The sequence below is a fragment of the Staurois parvus genome, unplaced genomic scaffold (genome assembly GCF_062004578.1).
Source record: "Staurois parvus isolate SC_StPar_1 unplaced genomic scaffold, SC_StPar_1.0 ptg000581l, whole genome shotgun sequence".
NCBI classification, from domain to species: domain Eukaryota; kingdom Metazoa; phylum Chordata; class Amphibia; order Anura; family Ranidae; genus Staurois; species Staurois parvus.
Genome location: NW_028318377.1, coordinates 4975660 through 5001781, shown reverse-complemented (window position 1 = coordinate 5001781; position 26122 = coordinate 4975660). Strand labels below are relative to the sequence as shown.

The 26122-nt window shown below is 42.0% G+C and overlaps 1 protein-coding gene across 7 annotated transcripts in view; it reads right to left on the bottom strand.

Moving 5' to 3' along the window:
• Window positions 1-26122, bottom strand: part of CTBP1 (C-terminal binding protein 1) — a 761506-nt gene that overhangs the window by 133670 nt on the left and 601714 nt on the right. The window lies entirely within an intron of this gene.

The window sequence follows — 26122 nt, the reverse complement described above, 5'->3', positions numbered from 1 at the left end:
ATAGCAAAAAGTCAAAACTATTGTTTTTTTCCCAAATTGTCTTTTTTTTTTTTTTTTTATAGCACAAAAAATAAAAAACCCAGAAGTGATCAAATACCACAGAAAGAAAGCTCTATTCGTGGGGGGAAAAAAAGGACATAAAAAAAAACCCACTTAATTTGAGTGTAGCATTGCATAACTGTGCAATTGTCAAAGTAACACAGCGCCGTATCACAAAAAAATGGCTTGGTCAGGAAGGGTAAGAGGTTAAGTTTAAAATAAAATAAAGAAAAAAAAATTCAGATTGGTACAATAAATTTTGAACACATTTGCTGCATATTAGGATTACAATATACATAGTTGAATAATGCTGTGCAAAGGCTTTCACCCCTTTTGACATTTTACACACTTCTCTTGGAATAAATGGATTTCATTGGGATTTTTAAGCACTTGGGTTATGACGTCTGTCCTCATTGGGGAGATTATTAATCATTTTCTGTCCTGGAGACACAAAACAACAAAATATTATTCTCCCAACCTTAGTAAATCCAGCCTTTAACTGTCCTCTCTGGAACAGATGGGAAATCTACATTTTTACAATGGTCACTGATGAGGAAATGGGTCAATTCTAGACCTGAGAATGGAATGTAGGTCCACGAGTTAGGGTCCATTCATCCTTTTCTCAACTCTAACCAATTTTACAGTTCATGCTGATGAGGAGCATCCCCACAACATCATGCAACCGCCACCGTGTTTCACAGTGTGTTTGGTCTTCTTGGCGTTAGCCTTCTGCCACATATAGCACTTTCCTCAAAGGCAGACAGGTTACATTGCTGGTCTCATCATACCAGAGCATTTTTTTCTCCTGCCTGCTTAATTATTCAAGTCTTTTAGGATTTGATGTGTGAATACAGCAATGGCTTATGCAGTCACCTCTCAAGTCCAGGTTTGTGATGTGTTGGGGTTATAAACATCTCAGAAATCAGAATTTCAATGTCCCATATTATTTAAAGCTCAATTGCAGATTTCAGCCCATTTTGTCCAGTTCAAGTCAACTTTGTCCAATGCTATATGAAAACTGTCCGGAATTCGAAGTCAGAGTGGGGAGAGGTAGGAATGGGGCTTAAAGCAGACTTTCACTTACCTATTTCTGACAGGAACCCTTCCCACTTTCGCAATTCTCATCTAGGCAAGAATGTCAGCTTGGCCTGTCCCCCAGGCTGCAACCACATGGGACATGTCCTACACTCCAAGAGGATGAGGGACCAGTCTAAAAGAGGCCATGCAATCTCACTTGTGCAGTGGGGAGCAGACAGACATCAGAATGTCACAGCCGGCTCCCATATCTAACATGGTGGCTCCTAAGTTCGGCGAAGGATCAGCTCCTGTGAACACAGCCCTGGACTTATGAGCTGGTAAGCGTGTTTGCCAAAAGACAGCAGCTACAGTATTTATAGCAGCTGAATTCATTTTTTTTTTTTGGGGATCGAAGTTCATTTTTAGGTTCTGTCAATGTCCTCCATTGGGGAGATTTGAGTCCCCTTGTGTGGTTGCTGAGACAGAAAGCAATGATAAATTTCCCCAACCAGATTATCTTACCAGATCTCACAGATACAACTCTCTGTAAAAGTTAAACTGGTCCTAGGTGGATCAAAAAACGGCCCGTTCAGCAGGGACTGGAGAAATATCAATCTATGGCTGTTCCTGATTGAGAGAAGCTGATCATTAGATTGACTTCTCTTGAATGGGAACGGTCATAGATGGACCGAAACTCAGCCAGGTCCCGCTGAACAGGAATGTTGGAATATGTTCTTTTGATCAGCGCTGCAGCACTGATCCGTGTATTCTGACAGCGGAGGAGTCCGTTGTCCCGGTTGTCAGAATACTACACAGCGAATGCGTAGATGTGGTAATGCATTTGTTTTTTTTAAAACAGCCTACCGGCTGATAAGCAGGAAATCGATCAAATAAAAAAAATTGTCTAAGACACGGACATAAGAAAAGAGGGAAGCCACTTACTGATAATACCAACTTTCACCCAACTTTATTAGAGGACCCAGCACACAGGACCCTACCTAGAACCATCCCTCTCAAATGCAGACATTAAAAATTTGCCAGAGGTTCTAACCACTCTCAATTATCCAAAATAGTTTTTGCAGACCTCCTTTTTATCATATTCAGATTAAAAAAAAAAAAAAAAAAAAAAAAAAAAAAAAAACACAACTTACAACAGTGCATGTATTACTTTTTTGGCATTTACCATAATACAGTCTAAGGAAATGCAATTTTTTTTTAAAAAAAAGTGCATAAAATGTACCACCACTGATCAGAGAAACACCCATACAAATGTGCAACTGAAAATGCGTGCAGTTCAATTCACAGGCATGAACAGGGTCCCAGTGATATCGGGAATCGTTTGGCGAAAGGAAAAGATTTGATAAAGTGCCCGCTGAGGTTATTTAGTTTCCGGATGTGAAGCCGTAGTGTACAGTTACATGTAACAGAAACAAGCTCACACAGGAGAAAACACAGGCGCAGCCCCGGCCCCAAATCGCTTTTTTGAATGCCAGCCAATTTCTGTGAACTTTTCCCCTCCTTTCCCAACCTTTCAGTTAATGTTCTGATTTCATGACACTTCTCTACAAGATGTTGCTACAAGCCATTTTCCCACGTCTGCTCTATTTACCAGAGTCACTGATCGCTTCTGATGGCGCCTTGTTGCAAGAGGCAGGGAATCTTCAATTTATTTTTTTTTTGTTTAGTGGTACCACCATCACAGAACTCAAACTATAAGAATACATTAATATAAATTAGGAAGAAAAAAAAAAAAAAGAAAAATCAAGACATGGGTGGCTGTCACACTAACTCAACAAACCTCAATTGAAGAACTGAAGGCGTTAGTCCGCCAACTAGACGCAGCCACAGATAGCTGGTACCATGGATGAAGGAATCCATTAAAATCATTGTGTATGTTTAGCCTTGCAGCATGGTCTTCAAACGCCAGAGACAAAGGCTGGTCATACACTAATGCAGCCCATAGACGGGTCGAAAACCGGCCGTTTAAAAAAAAAAAAAAAAAAAAGCGAAAAATTGGTCGCTCTATAGGCCGATGTTACCACCAACAGGGGGGGGGGGGGGGGAAGCGAAAAATTGGTCGCTCTATAGGCCAATGTTACCACCAACAGTGGGGGGGGGGGGGAAGCGAAAAATTGGTCGCTCTATAGGCCAATGTTACCACCAACAGTGGGGGGAAAAAAAAAAAAAAAAACGGCCAATTTTCGTCCCGTCTACGGCCGGCACTTAATTACTTCTGTCCCTTGCAGAAAGCCCCGCTATTATATTTGACATGAAAAAGTATTGCGGTTGCAACAATGTATCTATTTCGGATACAGATGTTTTTATTCGGATACAAATGGATACATTGTTGCAACCGCAATACTTTTTCATGTCAAATATAATAGCGGACTGGAATTCTTTTTTTCTTCTTCTTCTTCTTGCAGGTCATGGCTCATGCGCAGATTCTTTATCGGTAGAACGATTGGCCGATTTGCCCATCATTGCCGGCAAAATCGGCTGATTTTTTTCCCAACTTTACCGATAGAAAAAAAAGTGCCAAAACCCCGAAAAACGGCCGACCAATTAACCCATTAATCATGTGAAAATTGGCCGATTTTCAACCCATCTGTGGCCTGCATAAGGCCCCATTCACACCTGGATGTTTTGGGATCGTGGCAGAATCTTTCATATTCTTGATATGTCCCTGCTGTACCATGTACTTGAAGCAATACAAAGAGGACAGGATACTTTTTCATTCTTTTGTGTGAAATCCCTGGTGTTCCTACCAGCCCCTTTCCTATTAAAAACTAACCACACTAGGCATGGGAGCACAGCATGGTCTGTTTTCTGGCTGTACTGGGAACTCAGCCTGCTCTCCTCCAATAATCAGACTTGTCCGGACACTTGTCTGGACACGCGTCCTGCACAGCCTTTCACTAGGAAGACCAGTGTTCTGCTCTTTCTCCCCCCAAGCTCTTATGCAGCTGAGCACAGAGGAAATGTGATCAATTAAAAAAAAAAAAAGGAATAGGAGTTATATTTTATTGATACACAAATGGTTTTACTTTTAATTTCCATTTTAAACAGAATGGGTTGTTTTACAAGGTGAGGTTTTACATATACTTTAAACACAGGTCATGCCTAGAGCTGCCCATTCACTTGAATGGGCTGCCCTACACCCGACAAACGCCCTAAAGTAGCTGGCCCTGGAGCATCAGGTATTTTCAGTGGGAGCTTTGATGCTTTTGTAGATCATTTTGTCTTGCAGCAAAACACATCTGCTATGTATGTTTGGGGTGGCATTTACAAGTATTGCAAGCACAACCTGTGACTGCAGCGCGATTGCAGTGTGGATCAGAAACTCGCTCCAAATCGCACATTTTTGTGTGTTTTATCGCACGTTTAGCAAACATACAGGTGTGAATGCAGCCTTAGGGGGTCAGACCACTACAATGCTGTACAGCTGACCAAGGAGAGTGTGCATATAGACAGGAAGAGGCCAAAGAATGTCAGACATGTGATACCAAGTCAGATTCAGGTATGGATAGTAATGGTTGCAGTATCAATACATAATTTTTTATTTTTTTTTGATCCAAACAGTATGAGAGTCAGGATAATATACGTATGGCATCCATGCATACCCCATATGTGAATGTAATATCATGCCAATATAGCTGAAGATGGTCTTTGTTATTTTCCAATAATTTGCTTCTTTTATCCGCTGGGATTTCAGCTGTAATTCCTACATACAGGAATAATATATACACTGCATAGATTAGTCTCAGTAAAACGCTACCATTTATTCACGCAAATAGATTTTTAGCACTGGAAGCCCTTTTAATGGGAAGCAGAACATTTTGTTAAAAAAAAAAAAAAAAAGTAATCAGTGACGGAACACAGGATAATCCTCATTCCTCATCTCAGGGGGTTAAAAAGAGAAAACAGATTTGCAATTTTAAATTGCCAAGTTCATCGGGAAGGCAAGGAAAACAGGAAAACTGGTAGAAAATAAATGGAAAAATAAAGACTGGTTGACTGAGATTAGGCCAGAAACAACAGGAGCGTATCCAAACACAACAGGCATAGGCTTGGCTGAACTTCTCATGTTTCATGTAATCACAATGAGAGAGGAGGGAAGAGAAGCCACATAAGAGAGAAATTGTGCTCCGTCCACATGGGAATTGTGTTCAGATGGCCCTGCTGAAATCGGACCTCCCCACTGGCAAGCCGCGCCTGATTTCTGGGCCCACAAAAGGCATGCGTTCGCAAAAAAAAAAAAAAAAAAAAAAAAAAAAAAAAACACAATGCACAGATACCGACCCCACTAAAAGGGACAAGCCTTAACAGGAAAAACGCCACCTTGGTTAAAAAGATATGCAAACACTAGACAAGCCACATTAATGCCATTAAAAACGACCAATATTGCTGTAAAAAATAACAAAAATAAATAGAAAAGCACAGATGGCTGTTATTATTTTTAATCTTCTCCTGTTTGTCAGTAATTTGACTTGATACTCTGTGGAAGCAGTGGGCTAATTACACAGTCTCTGCAACAGAACTTTCATCCTTCGTGAGCAACTGTAAAACACTCTGCCATGCAACCAGGGATTGTCGGTATTGTAGCTTCTACTTCATGCAGCAAAGCAACACAAGTCTAGAGAAACAAAAATAACCACCATAAAGGACCAATTTATATTTTCCCAATGCACCAAGTCATGGTGTAACATGCAGTGCTTTACGGCAGCCTTTTGAAATGAATGGGCTTCCAACGCACACACTCACGAAAAAAATAAAAAAAATTATAATATATATATATATATATATATATATATATATATATATATATATATATATATATATATATATTTATTTATTTTTTTAAATTTATTTCAGGTACTTGTATAGCGCCGTGAATTTACGTAGCGCTTTACATATAGATTGTTCATTCACATCAGTCCCTAACCCTCAAGGGGTGTACAATCTCTCTCTCTCTCTCTATATATATATTAAAAGATGTGTCGCTTTTCTGTAATGTACCCGCAGATGCATTGCCTTAAGCCTTTGCATGCTAGTCTCAAACCGAAAATGCGGAGGTCATTAAAGTTTCGTATGTGCAGTTCACTTTTATCACTATGGCACATGGAGGATGCGTCTATTTGTGTTTTCACATATGTTACTGCACTCATGCGATTTGTGTTTATTCACATTTCTGTGGCAATATGTATTCCATTATTTATGACGTGTTTGTTTTTGTGCTTATTTTTCACCCATCATTTATTTATATTCTTTTCTGACATTCATGTCATCCATGTTTAGTTTTGCACTGGTATATACTACTTTTGGGCTTTTTATGTCTTGATTATTGTTATACCAGTTTAGTAAAAATATATAAATAATGGAATATTGAAGAATAATAAAATGGTACAACAATAAATCAATAGATAAAAAGCCCAAACGTGATATATACCAGTGCAAGACTAAACATGGATGACATGAATGTCAGAAAAGAACATAAATAAATGGTAAATGGGTGAAAAATAAGCACAAAAAAATCACGTCATAAATAAATGGCATAAATATTGTCACAGAAATGTGAATAAACACAAACACCACAAGCGCACTGCCATATGTGAAAACACAAATCGACACGTCCTCCACTCAAGACTTGTGCCATAGTAATATACGTGAACTATACATATGAAAGAGGAATAAATAGTAAAATTATAAAAATAATGGAATATTGAATAATACTTTATTCCTCTTTCATATGTATAGATCACGTATATTACTATGGCACATGTCTTGAGCTGAGGACGTGTTTATTTGTGTTTTCACATATGGCAGTGCACGTGTGTTATTTGTGCCGTTTACGTTGTGGTTCACATGTGTTACATTTTCTGTGGGTTATCAATTTTTCCCACTTTTGTAGTTTATAAAGATTTTTTTGTTGCATTTTCACCATTTGGTTATATAGCTGGGTGCTAGCTGCTTTCCTACACTGTAGGGTTGAGTTTAGTATTGTAGTGGCAGCGCAGGAGGTTTTTCCCTATAATATATAATTTATTTTAATAATAAGACGTGTCGCTTTTCTGTAATGTACCCGCAGATGCATTGCCTTAAGCCTTTGCATGCTAGTCTCAGACCGAAAATGAAGAGGTTATTAAAAGTTACGAAAATTCTTGTATTCTGTCATACAACTTCCAATGATGATGTACTGTGTTCGTTCGTTTCTGAGCATGCGCAGTCCTGATTTTTACGTATAAATGCTGTACTGATTAAATGAAAATCATTTGTTCTGTTATCGTATGATACAAATTTTTGTGCTAGTCCCTTCAGATAATTTCACATGAACTAAGTACACTGTGTACCAACAATCAGATCATATTATTATTATTATACAGTATTTATAAAGCGCCAATAGTTCGCTCAGCGCTGTACATTACAAAGGGGGACAGAACATGTGACAAAACAATACCAATACAATGCAAAACATGAGGGGATTGAGGGCCCTGCTCTTTCGAGCTTACAATCTAGAAGGGAATCATATGATTGTTTCAAAAGTGGTATTTTCCCCATTCGATTTTCTTAACGTGTGTAGTTAGTGCCTTTGGGTGCCACTGCAAATGAATAGCACCACAACACAGCAAAACATGTTACATGTGCCACCACATACGCATGTCAATAAATTAGGCAATTTATTAATTGAAATACTGCATTTTTCCCTTTAACCCTTGTCACAGGTAATAATAATTTATCCTATAAAGTATCTAGCATAACCCCCCCCCCCCCACACACACACACAGCACCCGCTTGCTACAAGCCACTCTGGGAATAGGTGCGAAATCAGGGCGAACTGACCATTTGGAAACTCGGGCACGGCTTGAGGGCCCAGGGTCAGTAGGGGGCCCCATGAGGTGAGTTTGGGCAAGAACAAAGGGGCCCCATGAGTTGTCAGTCCACCCCTGATGGGAATATTCTACTTGATGAAAATATCCCAGGAGATTCAGATAGATGGGGGTATGTTATTCTCATGCCCAGGCGGAGTGGGGGCAGAGGAATATATTTCTTTTTTTTTTATTTGCAAATGTGAGAACGGAAGTGTGGGGAGCAGTATTTTTAACGAAAGTTGAAGAGGAGTGTGAAGGTTTGCTAAAGGCTTCAGGTTCTAAGGCAATTAAGCGCCCATTCACATATATGAGGATTGGATGCCATTTGAACCACATCCAATCCGCATGATGTGAACAAAACATGGCTTCCTATGGTGCCTGATCACATATGTCCATTGCACTGGTGGTGCGGATTCAGTGAGGTTAAAAAAAAAATTCAAATCCTATTTCTGAGCTGTGCGGTCCAGTTCAGATGTAGATTACAGGCAATTGATTTCTATGGGAACCGTTACTAAGCCGCATATGTGTGAAGAAGATAAGACCCTGAGCTAATCCTGTCCTGAACCTGACATGAACCTGTGAACAACTACTGTATCAATTAGCTGTGAAACCTGAGCTTCAATCCGCACCGCACATGTGTGAATCAGCTCTAACTCTCCAAGAGCCATTAGGCTGCTGTAGTGCATGGCAGAGACATGGCTTACGTCAGGGCAGATTTCAAGGCCTCCATTTTTGTGAAGGTATAGTAGAAAATGATTTCCGTTTTTGCTCACAAGTTGCATGTACTAGTTTGAACACTTCTAACCCAACAGGTTGGCTTTAAACCTCAGACATGAAATATGAACAAAGTATATCCCTCTGTTGTGTACACTTGTCTCAGATAAGAGCATTAAGTGTCATTTTTGTCTGCTGCTTCGTTCCTCTGCTATCAGCATGAGTTGATTCTGATAAGTTTTCCTGACACCAAGGAAAAAAATGGTGAAAGGGGAGGGACCTCCAGCAGATTGACAGCCTCAGCACTGTTTCTGTGAGCAAGGGGGTGCATCTCTTCCCTCCAATCAGCTCTCAGAGCTGTCCCCACTGAGCTCTGCAGAGTGCAAGTTCAGCTATCTGCCCCCTTTTTCTTGACAGCTGTACAAGCTTTATAAATTCAGCACTTTGAATGTAGAGAAGAGGAGACTGCAGATAGACAAGTACAACATATGTAGGAGTATGTGTTTCATCTCCGCGCATCACTTCAGACCGGACACTTCACTGGGTATACAGCGCATCCAGAAAGTATTCCCCGAACTTAACTTTTGCCACACTTTGTTATGTTACAGCCTTATTCCAAGATAGATTAATTTCATTTTTTTTCCTCAACATTCTACAAACAATATCCCATAATGACAACGTGAAAGAAGTTAGTAGTGAAATCTTTGCAATTTATTACAAAAACACACAAAAAAAAAAAAAAAAACACACAACACAACACACACATGTACATAAGTATTCACATCCTTTGCCATGATGCACAAAATTGAGCTCTGGTGCAGTGCATCCTATTCATCCTTGAGATGTTTCCACAACTTGATTGGAGTCCACCTGTGGGAAATTCAGTTGATTGGACATTAGGAAAGGCATAAATCTGTCTATAGAAGGTCCCACAGTTAACAGTGCATGTCAGAGCACAAACCAAGCCATGAAGTCCAAGGAATTGTCCATAGACCACCGAGACAGGATTGTATCAAGGCACAGATCTGGGGAAGGGTACAGAAAAATTTCTGCAGTAGTGAAGGTCCCAATGAGCACAGTGGCCTCAATCATCTGTAAATGGAAGCTTGGAACCACCAGGAATCTTCCTAGAGTGGGCCGCCCTGCCAAAATGAGCGATTGAGGGAGAAGGGCCTTAGCCAGGGAGGTAACCAAGCACCCAATGGTCACTCTGAAAGAGCTCCAGCATTTCTCTGTGGAGAGAGGAGAACCTTCCAGAAAAAAAAAAAAAACCTTCCAGCAATCAGGTCTGTATGGTAGAGTGGCCAGACGGAAGCCACTCCTCAGTAAAAGGCACCTGAGAGGTTCTCAGACCATGAGAAACAAAATTCACTGGTCTGATGAAACAAAGATTGAACAGTTTGGCCTGAATGCCAAGCATCATGTCTGGAGGAAACCAGGCACCACTCACCACTTGGCCAATACCATTCCTACAGTGAAGCATGGTGGTGGCAGCATCATGCTGTGGGGATGTTTTTCAGTGGCAGGAACTGGGAGACTAGTCAGGATTGAAGGAACGATGAATGCAGCAATGTACAGAGACATCCTTGATGAAAACGGGTTCCAGAGCGCTCTGGACCTTAGACTGGGGCGACTGTTCATCTTTCAACAGGACAACAACCCTAAGCACACAGCCCACATAACAAAGGAGTGGCTACGGGCCCACTCTGCGAATGTCCTGGAGTGGGCCAGCCAGAGCCCAGACTTGAACCCGATTGAACATCTCTGGAGAGATCTAAAAATGGCTGTGCACCAAACGCTCCCCATCCACCCCGATGCAGCTTGAGAGGTACTGCAAAGAATAGGAGAGAAATTGCCCAAAAATAGGTTTGCCAACCTTGTAGCATCATACTCAAAACGACTTGAGTCTGTAATTGGCGCTAAAGGGGCTTCAACAAAGTATTGAGCAAAGACTGGGAATACTTATGTACGTGGGTTTTTATTTTTAATAAATTGCAAAGATTTCAAAACAAACTTTTCACGTTGTCATAATGGGGTATTGTTTGTTACAGCCTTATTCCAAAATGGATTAAATTCATTTTTTTCCTCGACATTTTACAAAGTGTGGCAAAAGTTAAGCGCTGTGAATACGTTCGCGATACACTGTATGTAAGGGTTTACAACCACTTTTAAAATGGGCTGGATAAAAATATTGTTTAAAGGACAGGCACCTTTTATACTTTAGATTCAAGCCAACAAGCGCAGCATTTTTTCTTTCCATTTCAAAAAAGAAACATTAAAGCTTCAACCTAACAGAGGGAAGTTTTTTTTTTTTTTTTAGTACAACTTTTCTACACTGGTCAAGTACTGAAGAGGAAGTTTTTACAGATGGTATCTGGGAGGAAACTAATCTGTTATCACTATATAATTTCCAGAGTGCAAACCCAGTTCAGGAAGACATCATCAAGCTGCTGTATACCCCCCCACCCTCTGGCTGTTTCATAACACTTCTGTCAACTGATCCGTTGCCATAACATTCAGAATTGTGAACGTTTTAAATCCATTTTCAGGGACACTTGTTGCCAAGTTAGTATTCTAAATGCAATCCAATACACTATCTAGGAGGCCTGCAAATCGATCTAGAATCACTCAAACCTCATTAAACTGGAGCAGATCGTTTTTGTATAATAAAATGTTAGTTCAACCACAGCTTCAAGATTTTTATTTTGTAACTGAACTTTATGGACAGATTTGGCTTCGCAACTTGACTCTAGGTATATGCAACTACAAGAATATGGCTTAAAAAAAAAACAAAACCCTTGGGGATTTTTTTTTTTTGGTGCACCTGGCATGTTTTCAGCGGATTTAAATTTAACGTTCAGTTGGCCTTTTGAATTTTAATTGGGACTTACTTACAGCTATATATATATCTATATCAATTTTAAAAATTTACGTTACATTTTGTTATGTTTCCACAACATTAGAGGGACAGTGCTTTATCCTGGTTGAAACCCAATAACTACGTAATGCTGGGCATATCTACAGTCTGAGATCGTCTCTTGTATCATGGGTGCAACCTGACCAGCTCTTGTATGTTTGCAGTCTCTGACCATCTCTGGCATCATGGGTGCAAAACATACAAGAGACGCTCAGAGATTGCAACCTGACCATCTCCTGCATCATGGGTGCAACCTCTGACCATCTCCTGCATCATGGGTGCAACCTCTGACCATCTCCTGCATCATGGGTGCAACCTCTGACCATCTCCTGCATCATGGGTGCAACCTCTGACCATCTCCTGCATCATGGGTGCAACCTCTGACTATCTCCTGCAACATGGGTGCAACCTCTGACCATCTGCTGCATCATGCCCAGAGTCTTCAATTACATCCTGTTGTGTGTCTACAGTCTCTGAAAATGAACCTTACTTATGTGCAGGCCCCTTGGTGATGTTGGGGAGCACACTTGCGTGGTTGACAGGCATTTGTTTATTTTAATATTGCTTCCATCCCCATACAAGTCAACTGGAATGCAAAGAAACTTGAGGGTTGATGCAGCTTATAAAAGTTCAACTGCAGGTTCGGAGGTGGTCAACTGCAGATCAAATGCACAAGTGAATTCTGAATGATCTCAGAAGAGTTAAATTTACCCAAAAGCATGTTCCATTTACCAACCAACGCAAACCCTTGTAAATCTGGTGTCAGATCTAAGATGGAGGAGGTGCAGGGGCTGATGAACATAGCCCAGAACATCAATCATTTCTATTGCCACCAATAGCACTCTTTGGTGGGTTTTTTTTTTTTTTTTTTTACTGTCTGTAACAAGAAGTGAGGCAAATCTCCACAACTGGAACACAGTGACAAAACATGGCGAGGTCCCAGTTGTCACCCAAGGCAAAAGAAAATAGCTGTTTCAGTGACAACAGTTTAAAGGGGAAATGTGGAGATATATGAAACAGGAAGAAAAGGGGAACAAAGTAAACACTGGGGGGAGGTTCTAACTCTTTATCATTAAAAAAAATGTTTGTTGGCATCTCACTTTAACATGTACCTAGGGCACCGTAGTCAACAGTCTTAAGTGGCCACTCAAACAAAATTCAAACTTTTCACCACATTTTTAAGACACAGAGCTGGGAAAATAAGCATAGGTTTACATCATAAAAATTATAACATGTTGCCATTTGTTCATTTTACATGAATGGAACTTAATTGAGTTATTCTTCAACAGTTGCATTCTCTGAATTTTTAACTAGCTTGTTCTAAAGGATTCAGTACATCTGATCCACTCTATAGAAGCCACCACTTGGGGATGAGGAGGTAAATATACATACCATGTCCCTTGTGAGCATAGCTTAATTATGAAAACATGGATTTAAAAAAAAGAAAAAAAAAAAAAAGAAAGGATTAAAAACTCTCTACCCATATAATTATGCCATGATTATTCTTATCAATAAAAAAAAAAAAAAAATGCTAAGTACCTGAAGTAATGAGAACTGGTGGGTGTCTATGGAGGAGGGTCTATAGGGAATATCATAGCTCTGGACTGCTAGGAAGGCTGCAATGTGTTCTCAAGATGCGTGAAAAAGTGAAATTGGATCAAAACATAAGCTGCCTCCCGCGTAGCCGCTATTAACCAGAAATTAATGAACAAGCTCGCATCTTTCAATGCTGCAGGTTTAGGTGAACTAAATGGCCAAACGTTTGTGGACACTTGCAGGGGCGGACGGACAACTCATGGGGCCCCCGGGCAATAGGGGATCATGGGGCCCGTGTCCTTGCCCAAACTCAAAAAAGCCTATGAAAAAGGTACCAGGGGCATCTCATGGGGCCCCCTATTGACCCCGGGCAGTGCCCAAGTTTCCAAATGGTCAGTCTGCCCCTGGACACTTGACTATCACACCTATATGATCTTGAAAGACTAGCTATGCAACCTCAACCCAATATTTTTAACTCTTCCCTCCTTGTGGAAGCAGTTTTATTAAGAACCCTTTTCTGTCCCAGCATGACTGTACCTCTGTACACAAAACTAGCTTTATAAAGTCATAGTTTGACGCATTAATTCTGGTAGAATTCAAGTGGCCTGTCCAGAGGCATGGCCTCCACACTACTGAACATCTGAACTGTTAACACCACTTGCAAGCCAGGTCTTCTCGTCCAACATCAGTTGTTAACCTCACAAATTCTCTTTTGGCGAATTGAAGTAGTTCTTTCATTTAACATACCAAAAGTGGACCAATAACAATGCAATATTACCAGTGGGGTATCAGCCCTATAGGGGTTATACTGTAGAACCACTTAAGTGTCAATAAAAGTCAAAAATTGGGGGGGGTGTAAAAAAAAAGTCCAAAAACGCAGCGTTTGCCGTGTTTTAACAGCTAAAAAAAACTCATCTAGAATCCCAATAGTCCTGGGTTTTTTTTTCCCACCCAAAAAAACACCCCTGCCAAAAAAAAAAAAAAAAGTTGATTCCAGTCTATGGGTGCATGAACACATAGGATAGCATGCTGGGGGGGTTTACTGGCTGTAGAAAAAAACCTCAAAAGCCAAAAACAGCCGCTGTAAAAATGTCCAGTGTGCATGAGGACTTATGTAGATAGCAGAGGAATGAGGTAGCAAACAGAAATGACAGTTAGTGCTCTGGATTGAGACAAGTACACACTATAGAGGGATGTGCTTTGTTCATATTTCATGTCTGAGGTTTGCAACCACTAAAAAAATTACCCTTTATTGCCATCAGCCTCCTCCAAATTCCCAGTAAAACAATTTCATGAAAAATAGATTACAGGGCCATTAAAGTCTTACTAAACCCACAACAGTAAAATCAGTCTGTATATGCAGTAAAGCATGCTTGTTATACTCGCTGTGGAACCTAAGGGGTTAATCCTCCACATTGTTTTAAAAGGATGTGATCCTGTCCTCTCTGATCCTCCCCTTTTTCTACTGTCTACAATCCATCTCTTAATAGAACAGAGCTTTGGGGGCAAGATGCACCTGCTCAGTTTGGTGTATATTACTTGAGTGTTTTTTTTTTCCTTGGGAGAGTGCATGTGATCAGCACAGGGCCAATCAGCACTGTCCAGACAGAGGGTCAGGGGTTATGCAGCCTCAGTGGTGTCCCGAGTGAGGTGCGGGGAGTGCGGCCCGCACCGGATGACACCGACCGCATGGGGTGACACCGGACCAGCTCCACGAAAGGGTAGGTTGTAAAGCAAGCCGACGATCCCCGCAGGATGGATTGGATCTGAGGATTGAGCATAATGAATTGGAGTCCGATCCTTTATGCTCAATCCGCAGATCCAATCCATTCTGCGGGTGTCACCAAGTGTTACCGCACCGGGTGACACCAACCCTAGGGACGCCTCTGTGCAGCCTTATAGGGCAATCAGGGGAGAAAGGAAAACTTCTATCAGTGTCCAGCAGAGCACTGGTTGAAGCTTGTAGAAGTCACAAGACTGTTTGTAACTGCTGATGAGAAAAGGTATTTAGCAGTTTCTTTTACTAAAATAATTGTATGTACTGTGGGGGACCAGATATAGTGAAGGCAGGGTCCGGGGAGACCAGATATAGTGAAGGCAGGGTCCGGGGAGACCAGATATAGTGAAGGCAGGGTCCGGGGAGACCAGATATAGTGAAGGCAGGGTCCGGGGAGACCAGATATAGTGAAGGCAGGGTCCGGGGAGACCAGATATAGTGAAGGCAGGGTCCGGGGAGACCAGATATAGTGAAGGCAGGGTCCGGGGAGACCAGATATAGTGAAGGCAGGGTCCGGGGAGACCAGATATAGTGAAGGCAGGGTCCGGGGAGACCAGATATAGTGAAGGCAGGGTCCGGGGAGACCAGATCTAGTGAAGGCAGGGTCCGGGGAGACCAGATCTAGTGAAGGCAGGGTCCGGGGAGACCAGATCTAGTGAAGGCAGGGTCCGGGGAGACCAGATCTAGTGAAGGCAGGGTCCGGGGAGACCAGATCTAGTGAAGGCAGGGTCCGGGGAGACCAGATCTAGTGAAGGCAGGGTCCGGGGAGACCAGATATAGTGAGTGCAGGGTCCGGGCAGACCAGATATAGTGAGTGCAGGGTCCGGGCAGACCAGATATAGTGAATGCCGGGTCCGGGGAGACCAGATATAGTAAATGCCGGGTCCTGGGAGACCAGATATAGTGAATGCCGGGTCCTGGGAGACCAGATATAGTAAATGCCGGGTCCGGGGAGACCAGATATAGTAAATGCAGGGTCCGGGGAGACCAGATATAGTAAATGCAGGGTCCGGGGAGACCAGATATAGTAATTGCAGGGTCCGGAGAGACCAGATATAGTAAATGCAGGGTCCGGGGAGACCAGATATAGTAAATGCAGGGTCCGGGGAGACCAGATATAGTGAATGCAGGGTCCGGGGAGATCAGATATAGTAAATGCCGGGTCCGGGGAGATCAGATATAGTAAATGCCGGGTCCGGGGAGACCAGATATAGTAAATGCAGGGTCCGGGGAGACCAGATATAGTAAATGCAGGGTCCGGGGAGACCAGATATAGTGAACGCAGGGTCCGGGGAGACCAGATATAGTAAATGCAGGGTCCGGGGAGACCAGATATAGTAAATGCAGGGTCCGGGGAGACCAGATATAGTAAATGCAGGGTCCGGGGAGACCAGATATAGTAAATGCAGGGTCCGGGGAGACCAGATATAGTAAATGCAGGGTCCGGGGAGACCAGATATAGTAAATGCAGGGTCCGGGGAGACCAGATATAGTGAATGCAGGGTCCTGGGTTTAGGAACACTTTAAGTACTGGTTTTGTAAGGACTATTTTTGTCAAATAAGGATATTGTTTAGTGCCGCAACAAAATGCATGTTTCGTTCCTGTTTTTTTTTTCTGCCTATAATTTTATTAGACCTGCTTAATACACCTAAATGCGAATTCTGTACTAAAATTAATTTAGTAAAAAATGTTTTTTTACAGAGGGCTTGGGGGCGGGAAGGGGTACCGACACAGATATGCCTTAGCTACTGGCACCTGTAGGCACAGACCTAGCATGCCTAATTATAAACCCGGCCCTCTCCGTGTATAACTACCATAGCTGACTCACTAAACTAAGACGACTTTCAGCCAAATAATACAGAACAGATGGATTAGTAGAGTGAAATGAATGAAACCCGTTCATTGAAAAATGTCTTTGGGAACCCAATTACAGCTTCTGACATAAACACCAATTATAAAAGAAAAAAAAGATGAATGTTTTCATAGAGCTGCTATGATAGCACGTGGTGCCAGAAGGAGAAATGTATCAAAAACAAGCATACAGAATCCGAATATCAGAGCGCAGTTTACAATCAATTGCAATACAATCAAATGAAATCCTATTAATTTCTGTACAGCTGCATTTCCTCTAGGCATACACGGGAAGATCTTCAGCAGAATGCAAATAAAGTTTGCCCATTTTACAAAAGATGACAGAAAACCACAGACACAAGGCTTAAGATGCAAAGTGGAGCTCTTGCCTATAGGCAACCAGAGTTTTATATTTTAAAAGAAGATCTAATTGGACGCTATAAGCATCAGTTGCCCTGTAGCTTTCATAATTCAGAAAACAACTGAGTACTGTCCACAATGCATTTTCTTTTTTTCACCAATATCCACATTTTCTAGGACAAGCTTTCGGTCTGTAACCTCCTTTTTCAAGGTCCAAGCAGCACTCGAGTACTGCTTGGAACTTGAAGAAGGGGGTATACCCCGAAAATCTGTTTGTTAAAATTTGGATGTTAGTGTGCTTGCAACAAGAACAATTGAGTAATGTTCATGATTTTTTTTTTTTTTTTTAATATATTTTTACTAATATAGCTACAATCACTTCAAGTCTGATAGAACTTAATCACTGTCCAAAAATACGTAATTTTTCGACTCAAGGCAGGCATTGTGCCCTGATTTCTAGACAAGCCTTCCAATGTCATCTCTGATGAGTGGATTGTGGAATTTTTAAACGGGAGAACGCCATCATTGTCCCTCATCAATTGTCCTGTGCCTGAGGCTTCCACAGCTGGATTTGTACATTGACTTCTGTCAACTTCTGTACCAATTTTGCTAAAACTTTACACATTGAAAGAAAAAAAAAAATGGAATTTCATAGATGTGCACATACAGCAGGACCAACCAAGAGACTCATGACCCTTTGTTTTTCACCAAAGAAACCCCCCACCAGGCAATTTATTTAACGTGCTGATATACAGTTGCAAGAAAAAGTATGTGAACCCCTTGGGATTACGTGGAGTTTTGCATGAATTGGGCATAAAATGTGCTCTGAACGTCATCTAAGTCACAACAATAGAACACAGTCTGCTGAACATAATACTACACAAACATAAGATGTTGCCATGGTTTAATTGCACATAACATGTAAACATTCACAGTGCAGGGAGGAAAAAGTATGTGAGGCCCTAGCTTAACTACTTCTCCCAGAGCTAATTGGAGCCAGGAGTGAGCCAACCTTGACTCCAATCAGTGTGATGATATTGGATGTGTTGCTGACAGCTGTCCTGCCCTTAAAAAACACACACCTGTTTTGGGTTTACTGGTTTCAAGAAGCACTGTCTGATGTGAACCATGCCTCGCAGAAAAGAGCTCTCAGAAGACCTACGATCAAGAATAGTTGACTTGCATGAAGCTGGAAAGGGTTACAAAAGTATCTCCAAAAGCCTTGATGTTCATGTGTCCACGGTAAGACAGATTGTCTACAAATGGAGAAAGTTTAGCACTGTTGCTACTCTCCCTAGGCGTCCGGTAAAAATGACTGCAAGAGCACAGCGCAGAATGCTGCATGAGGTAAAGAAGAATCCCAGAGTGTCAGCTAAAGACCTACAGAAATCTCTGGCACATGCTAACATTTTTGTTGACACATCTACAATAAGGAAAACATTAAACAAGAATGCAGTACATGGGAGGACACCACGGAGGAAGCCATTGCTGTCCAAAAAGAAGATTGCAGCACGTTTGAAGTTTGCAAAAGAGCACCTGGATGTTCCACAGCACTACTGGCAAAATATACTGTGGACAGATGAAACCAAGATTGAGTTGTTTGGGAAGAACACACAACACTATGTGTGGAGAAAAAAAAAGGCACAGCACACCAACATCAAAACCTCATCCCCACTGTAAAACATGGCGGAGGGAGCATCATGGTTTGGGGCTGCTTTGCTGCCTCAGGGCCTGGACGGATTGTTGTCATTGATGGGAAAATGAATTCCAGAGTTTATCAAGACATTTTGCAGGAAAACGTACGACCATCTGTCCGCCAACTGAAGCTCCGCAGAGGATGGGTGATGCAACAGGACAATGACCCAAAGCATACAAGTAATTCAACAAAACAATGTCTGCAACAGCACAGAATACGCCTTCTGGAGAGGCCCAGTCAGAGTTCTGACCTCAACCCAATTGAAATGCTGTGGCATGACCTTAAGAGAGCGATTCACACCAGACATCCCAAGAATATTGCTACACTGAAACAGTTTTGTGAAGAGGAGTGGTCCAAAATGACTGCAGATCGTTGTGCAGATCTGATCTGCAACTACAGGAAACGTTTGGTTGAGGTTATTGCTGCCAAAGGAGGGTCAACCAGTTATTAAGTTCAAAGGTTCACATACTTTTTCCTCCCTGCACTGTGAATGTTTACATGTTATGTGCAATTAAACCATGGCAACATCTAATGTTTGTGTAGTATTATGTTCAGCAGACTGTGTTCTTCTATTGTTGTGACTTAGATGACGTTCGGAGCACATTTTATGCCCAATTCATGCAAAACTCCACGTAATCCCAAGGGGTTCACATACTTTTTCTTGCAACTGTACAGTAACACTGATCCTTCAGGAGTCCATTATAGGAACCTAGAGAATGTGCATTTCCTGACATTCCAACAGCTGGATCCTGATCACAACAGACACGGTTATATTTTTTTTAATATATTGGCAAATTGAAACTTTATACTACACAAGCCATTCAGCAACATGTTAATAAATACAACCTTCCTGTTTTAATCTATAGCAATCCATGATTTTTTTTTTCAAACAATATATTTTTATAGGATAAGTGGTGACAGAAATAACTGTACAAAAAGGCAAGAACAATTGACACAAGCAGTCACAAAGTGATCTCAGTTAATTGTTATGTAAGCTATTCAACCAATCCTGGTGGGCATGTAAACGTTCGATACCAACAGACCACCTGGCACTGTTGAAAAGAAAGACCAGTGAAAGTGCATTGCAGCCTGAAGAATCGAGGGAGAAGGGAAAGGAGTACAGGAAAAAGGTGGTGGAGGAGATGTGCATGAAGCAGTGGACTAGACCCCAAAGGATGATCCCTACTGAGACCTAGAATTGAGCGTTAGCTCATAGGATAATGGTCTATGGACCATAATGGAGAATCCTGGTAAAAAGGTAAGGAAGCCAAGTGTACGGAGTCCATAAAGAGAACCCAAGGGCACCATATTGTATTATATGGTCTTGTGTGTTACGATGGTAAGCCATCAGGTTTTCCATTTTCGTCAGGTGGCATATTTTAGTACATATAGTAGAAGGTGCTATGATCCAGTAATATGTGAAAATCCTTCTGGGCAGACGGGTGCGTGATGAGCAGTAGAACAGCTGCAGATACAATCATTAGGGAAGACCATCGCAACTCCGTACTTGCTCTTATAAAAACATCAAATTTATGGATTTGCCACAAAAGGCACAATGTCAGTACAGCAGTTAACACATTTCAGCCTTGTTGGCCTTATCCATAACAAATATGAATAAGGCAGACAACGCATTACCTGCTGTACTGGCATTGTGCCTTTTGTGGAGAATCAAAAAATCTGAAGATTTTATAAAAGAATACACGGAGTTGCGGATTGTCTTCCCTTATGAGCATATTTTAGTAGCCCAGTCCTTGACTCTGGGGATAGCAGGGGTCCTTAAGTGCTTGAGAATTATGGCCAACATAGTAGATATGAAAAAGAAAAGCAGTGTCTTGGAGACCATGGCATAGGGGTCAAGGTGGAATGGTCACTAGAGCTATTTGGGGTAAGAATTTATTGCCAGGACAAGATTCTATAGTGCCCAAGGCCATGGGTAAAGATACCAAAGTGCTTTTATACTTACAAGCTATTGCGCCCCCCCCCAGTGAGCTGATGGCATTCAGCAACCTGCATGCTATTTTCAATTTCAGCAAAATTCTATAGTATTTCCCCCAAAAATAGCGGTCTACTGCACAAGTCACACAACTCATATCTACTCTCTAGATATGAAAAAAGGGAGCGAAATTCATGAATGAAGCATAGAACACTATGGACAGGCACTTTATATACTTTTTTTTTTTGTTTGTTTTATCCACTTAGGCCGCTTCCCCACTGAATAGGCTTGCCCATTAAAACACGTATGCCCAACATTCTCATCCTTTCTTGTACCAGATACAACGGTTTCCAAGATCAGTAGAGGGAAAAAACCCCAGCAGGGACACCGGCAAAACACAAACACACACACACACACCTTGGGATCCTTGGGTACACTCTGTACTGGAACAAGTGCACACTATAGAGGGATATGCTTTGTTCATATTTCATGTTAGAGACTAAACAAGCGCTTTAACTCTTGACATTAACCATAGATTTTGGCTGTTGTAGCAGGCGTGTGACACCATGCCAACATCATTCATACTGGAGCCAACTCTACAATAGGACCATGGGAGGAAAGGGTGTCCGCTAATCATCACAGCAGTAGACCGCCAAAAGTGACAAAGGCAGTATATCAGGACTTAAAGCGGAGTTCCAGCTGAATAAAAAAAAAAAAAAAAGAAGTCAGCAGCTACAAAAACTGTAGCTTTAAAAGTACAGACACTTACCTGTCCTTCAGTCCAGCGGTGTCCTCACCACGGCTGATTTCACCGGTTGTCTTCTGTCTCCAACACCCTCAGTGTGGACACCCAACTGAGTCTGCCGCTTCACAGCTGGTTGCCCACTGCACATGTAGCGCTGAGCTTTGTGAATGGTCCCCTAGTCTTCTGGGACCTGTCATGTGTCCCAGAAGACCGTAAATTTAAGGACAGTTCTTAAAAAGCAGTGATTTTTAAAACTGTCTGTAAATATCAGGGGCTGATAAAAAGTCAACCCAGCATGACAAATTAAGTGTAAACCAGGCAAATTACTTGTTATGGGTATTGTCAGTGTTTCCATATTGTGTTTATACTGTTTAAATATTGATTGTCTTCGTTTTTAATAGGACTTCTGTAATTTTTCAGGTTGTCAGCAAAAAAAAAAAAAAAAAAAAAAAAGTCCTGTCAATAAATTTTCTATGTTTTGACAGTAAAAAATGCTGAAGGAGGCCAGTGTGATCTGTACATCCGTTGCAGCAGCCGTGCTATTAGGGTGGAGAAAAAAAAAAAAATGTTCTTTACGTATGCTCCTTATCAAGTTACTGAACCTAATCTGTTCCAACTAACGCCTTTCTCTCCCCTTTGCATGCAGATTATTAAAATTGTTTTTACGAATTTTTGTAGCACAATAAAAAAAAAAAAACCCAAAAAAACAAAAACCATAAAAAGCCTTTGGTGCATTCGTAAAAAAGGGGCTGTCAGCTTGTAGTTCTCAATGAGATACCAAGGCGCTGTGGAGCATCGTGGTAGTTCATGGATTCTTCCTCTCAGTATATCTGTTGCCCGTACATCCCGTACAGACCAGCACATATACTGACAGATCTGCAGGAGACCTGCCTGGCAACCGCTGATCGCTGGTGCAATGGTTTACAGGCTCCTGAAGCTAAAAATAATAAATGCACTTTTTTTTTTTACTGCCAATAAAACAAAATTGCATGTTTCATCATAAGTGAAATAAAACTGCACAATTATTATGCCCATAGCTAAAAGTGGGAGATCAAGTGGTTAATGAAGCCCTAACCAAAAAAAAAAAAAAAAAAAAGTTTAAATTTTTTTATGAAGCAGCAAAAAATGCAAAAAGAAAGAAAAAAACAAAAACACAGTTAATTAACTATATTTCAGTGGATGCAGAACCCTTTCTATATAAAAGAAAGTGGTTTTGATCTCAAGTTACAGCATACCTTTTCCATTCTGATTTACTCTGGAATGCTCTACTGGTTGTCAGATTGTTCTTTTGCTCTATCCAAAATATGTATGAATGGGTTTTATAAAAAAAATATATATTTATTAATCTCCTAGTTTTCTAGGGGGAGCTCTACCTCAATTGTTAGTCAGGAGGGCTGAGTAGCAGCATGGATGCAAGTTAGCAGGGTGTGGTCAGATCTGAGAGGCTCTGAACACCAGCCATCTGGAATTTCCCCCCACTCAGTGACTCCGATCCGCCCACTGCATCTAGACCTTTCTCCAGAGGACCCCGACCAGTCCCCAACAGGAGGCTTGGCAAGGGGCCAGGACAACCTTTAGGAGTAACTGAGCCTGCTCAGCAGCAGAAGAGTTTGGGTGGAAGAGAGAAGGATGTGAAGCTGGAGTCAGGAGCCTGTGAGGGAGGCCCAGATGGAGAGGGGCTCACCTGCAGGCAGAAGGCCTTAGGAGGAGGAAAACTCAGAACTTCACCAGCCCCCAGAAAAAGGAAAACTCAGAACTTCACAAGCCCCCTGAAAGAGGACCATCCGTGAGGCAGGTAGGGAGCTGCCCAGCTAGAAAGTCTGGTAGCGGCCACTCACCCACCAGCAGCACAGGAGATGGACTGAGCGAGACCTGTACCCCCTGAGCCAGATAGGGGTAGGAGAACTCTGGTGGGAAACCAGATTAGCCACCACCCGGGACTGTGTCTTAAAGTGACAGGCACTGGACCCCCTGCTCAGGGATTCTTCCAGGCAGCAAGATAGAGGAGAGTCTGGGGTGGTACTCCAGGAGAGGCTGACTAGCTCTCCAGAAGAGGATCTTTTGCTGTACAGACTTATAAATAGTTTCAGGAAGTTGGTCTTCAGTTCCAGTTCCATTGGGCATCCAACACACCCCTTGCCCCATCCAAGTTTTGTTATCCTCCAATAAAACATCAAAATAAGCTCAAGGACTGTCTGGATGGAAAATGTGTGTTGCCTGTCGCAGTGCAGGACTATAGGGGTACCCAAATCTCTTGCAACTCCTACAGGAGTAATGACATATATACGACACACTATACATACACGCACCCTTGAAAAAGCATTCAGACCCCCTGAAATATTCCACATTTTGTCATGTTACAACTGTAGCAGGGCCATTGTGGTTTCCCTTTTAAAAAACGGTTTCCCTTTTAAGACTGCATGTTGTCAGAAAGGGTTTGATTGGCTCAGCTCTCAGCAGTACTGGAGTGTTTGTGGGAGTTGCAGTTTCATTATAGAGGCCAACAATGTAAGTTTATACTGCACAGGACTACAGGACCAGGATGCTTTGCACGGAGGAAGGAAGGGGGGGGGGCACGTGTGCCTTTGCAGAGGACATGTGGGAGCTAATCTGCAACCCTTACTGTTGAAGTACACTGACACGGTTTCCAGAACAGCAGAGGTTGCTAAGGACAACGGTTATCTAGTCAGCAACTGTGATCATTGGTACCAGTCACCCGTGATGTCAGTTACCGACAGCAACGACATCTCCCACCGCAGAGAGAGGTCAGAGTGTTGAAAATCGCAGAGGAGGTGTGTGACCATCCCAGGTGAGGCACCTCAGAGATGGTGCAGCACTGACAATTGACAACAGAAAAAAAACTAGCAGAGAGACACAGCCCCATTCATCATCCCTTCAAGGAGGTAACCCCTGGAGACTGTTCTTCTTGGATGTGGTGAGCAACTGCTAACCTGTGACATGTCAGTCTCTAAGAGCACTCCACCGATTCACTAACACAGGCCTGTGCAACAGACTCACACAGTGTTACAATCCCACAGTATACAAGTGAATTTGGGACTGAGCCTAAAGAGATGTCAGTTTAGCTGGGGACATATTGCTGCTATAGTTGCAGGGGGTTCATTCTGATCTATAGCTATACCGATATATACGTGATTATGTTTATTGATGTTATTGTGCCAATTCTAGAAGGTTTGTGCATTCAGTGCATTTAACTGCTATTTTCCAAGTTAATTTGCAGTCTATTTGCAGAGTTTTACCTGTCTTATTAAACCGGTTATAAAACTTCTTACAAGGTGTACTGGTGTGCTGTGGATCCAATATATATATATGGTTCATCACTGAAGGACAGAAATGCCCGTTAATTCCAGCAGCTCCGTCAGCGGTGAGCGCTACATAACCAAAAACGTAAGTGTATTTTATTGGGATTTTATGTGATAGACCAACACAAAGTGGCACAGAACTGTGAAGTGGAAGGAAAATGATAAATGGTTTTCAGATATCTGAAAAGTGCGGCGTTTGTATTCAGCCCCCCCCCCTCCGAGTCAATACTTTGTAAAACCACCTTTCGCTGCAACTACAGCTGCAAGTCTTTTTTTGGGATGTCTCCACCAGCTTTGCACATCAAGGAGGACATTTTTACGCATTCTTTGCAAAATGGCTCAAGCTCTGTTAGATTGGATGGAGAGCGTCTGAACAGCAATTTTCAAGTCTTACCACAGATTCTCAATTAGATTGGCCCAGTCAAAGTCCAGACCTAAATCCAACAATATGCTTTGATCTAAACCATTTCATTGTAGCTTTGGCTGTATGTTTAGGGTCACTGTCCTGCTGGAAGGTGAACCTCCGCCCCAGTCTCAAGTTGTCTAAGATTGCCCTGTATTTGGCTCCATCCCTCTTTGCATCAATTCTGACCAGCTTCCCTGTCCCTGGTGAAAAAAAGTGTCCCCACAACATGGCGCTGCCACCACGTTTCACGGTGGGAATGGTGTGTTCAGGGTGATGTGCAGTATTAGTTTTCTGCCACACATAGCGTTTTGCTTTTAGAAAAAAACTTCAATTTTGGTGTCATCTGACCAGAGCACCTTCTTCCACATGTTTGCAGTTTGCGAGAAGCCATGTGGGGGACACAGCAATCAGGACTTCTTATGGCTTTCTTCTTGCCAATCTTCCAGAAAGGTCAGATTTGTGGAGTGCACGACTAATAGTTGTCTTGTAGACAGATTCCCCGCCCTGAGCTGTGGATCTCTGCAACTTCTCCAGAGTTACCATGGGCTTCTTGGCCGTTTCTCTGATTAATGCTCTTCTTGCTCGGCCTGTCAGTTTAGGTGGACAGCCATGTTTGCAGTTGTGCCATACGCTCCATTTTTGGATGATGGATTGAACAGTGCGCCATGAGACGTTCAAAGCTTGGAATTTTTTTTTTAAATCTAAGCCGGCTTTAAACATCTCCACAACTTTATCCCTGACCGGTATGGTGCGTTCCTTGGCCTTCATAATGCCGATTGTTCACTAATGATCTCTAAGAAACCTCTGAAGGCTTCACAGAAAAGCTGTATTTACACGGAGATTAAATTACAGGACAGGTGAAGTCTATTTACTAATTAGGGGACTTCTGAAGGCAATTGGTTAGACTAGATTTTAGTTAGGGGCATCAGAGTAAAAAGGGGCTG